Source organism: Trichechus manatus, unplaced genomic scaffold (genome assembly GCF_000243295.1).
Source record: "Trichechus manatus latirostris isolate Lorelei unplaced genomic scaffold, TriManLat1.0 scaffold00057, whole genome shotgun sequence".
Taxonomy (NCBI): Eukaryota; Metazoa; Chordata; class Mammalia; order Sirenia; family Trichechidae; genus Trichechus; species Trichechus manatus.
This window is the reverse complement of record NW_004443993.1, coordinates 9052217-9053296: the sequence shown is the minus strand read 5'-3', so window position 1 is coordinate 9053296 and position 1080 is coordinate 9052217. Positions and strand designations below refer to the sequence as shown.

The 1080-nt window shown below is 45.0% G+C and overlaps 1 protein-coding gene across 1 annotated transcript in view; it reads right to left on the bottom strand.

The window, feature by feature from the left end:
* The window catches only part of RFX2 (regulatory factor X2), a 104135-nt gene that overhangs the window by 12622 nt on the left and 90433 nt on the right, over positions 1-1080 (bottom strand). The gene's annotated exons all lie outside the window — the stretch shown is intronic.

Below are 1080 nucleotides of genomic sequence, written 5' to 3'. Positions count from 1 at the left end.
GGGCGTGGGAAACACCACGTGGCAGGTTTTGCGCCCCGTCTGCCCGCCCTCTGCTGGGCGTGGGAAACACCACGTGGCAGGTTTTGCGCCCCGTCCCACTACTCAGAGGCTGCAGTCTGGGGGCCTGTGTCTCTCTGCACACATATCCACCGCTGTCCCTGCCCTGCCTGTGGCCGGCGCGATGCATTCAGGCTGCTACATGCTGCATCGCCAAATAGGTCACCTCTATTTGGGAGTTCAGCGTGGTCACCACTAAACCCCTTCATGCGAAAACAAAGTCTGATCTGAAAAGGGCTGAAGGGGCAATATGAATGAATTATAATTATATGATTACATTTAATTACGGGCTTGCACCTTGGTGTTTGTGACAGCCACACATACGTCGTTAATGCGAAAAGTAGTTGGATAGGAGATTTTTCGCTATTGTCATAAATGGAGAATGTCCGTGAGTGAGAAGGTGTATATTACTGTATTTAGCTACACAATATTAACCCTCCCTCATATGTATACATAAGGAGCCTGAGTGGTGCAAAGATTAAGTGCTCAGCTGCTAACAGAAAGGTCTGCGGTTCGAACTGACCCAGTGGCTCCACAGGAGACAGAACTGGCGATCCGCTCCCGTAAAGATTAGACCCAAGAAAATCCAATGGGGCAGTTCTACTCTGTCACATGGGGTCAATATGAGTTGAAAATCTACTTGATGGCATCTAACAACAAAACAACGTATGCATATACAGTTTGATGCTTTTTATAATTAATATATATAACTTTATAATTTATAACTATATAGTAATATATAATTTATCCAGGCATACCTTGTTTTATTGCACTTTGCCTTCTTGGGCTTCACAGCAACTGCGTTGTTTACAAATTGACGGCTTGTGACAACTGTGCATCTAGCAAGCCTATTGGCACCATTTTTCCAACGGCACGTGCTTACTTTGTGTCTCTGTGTCACATTTTGGTAATTCTCGCAATAGTTCAACTTTTTCATTATTATTATATCTGTTGTGGGGATCTGGGATCACTGATCTTTGATGTCACTGTGTAACTGTTTTGGGGCGCCATGAGCTGTGCCCA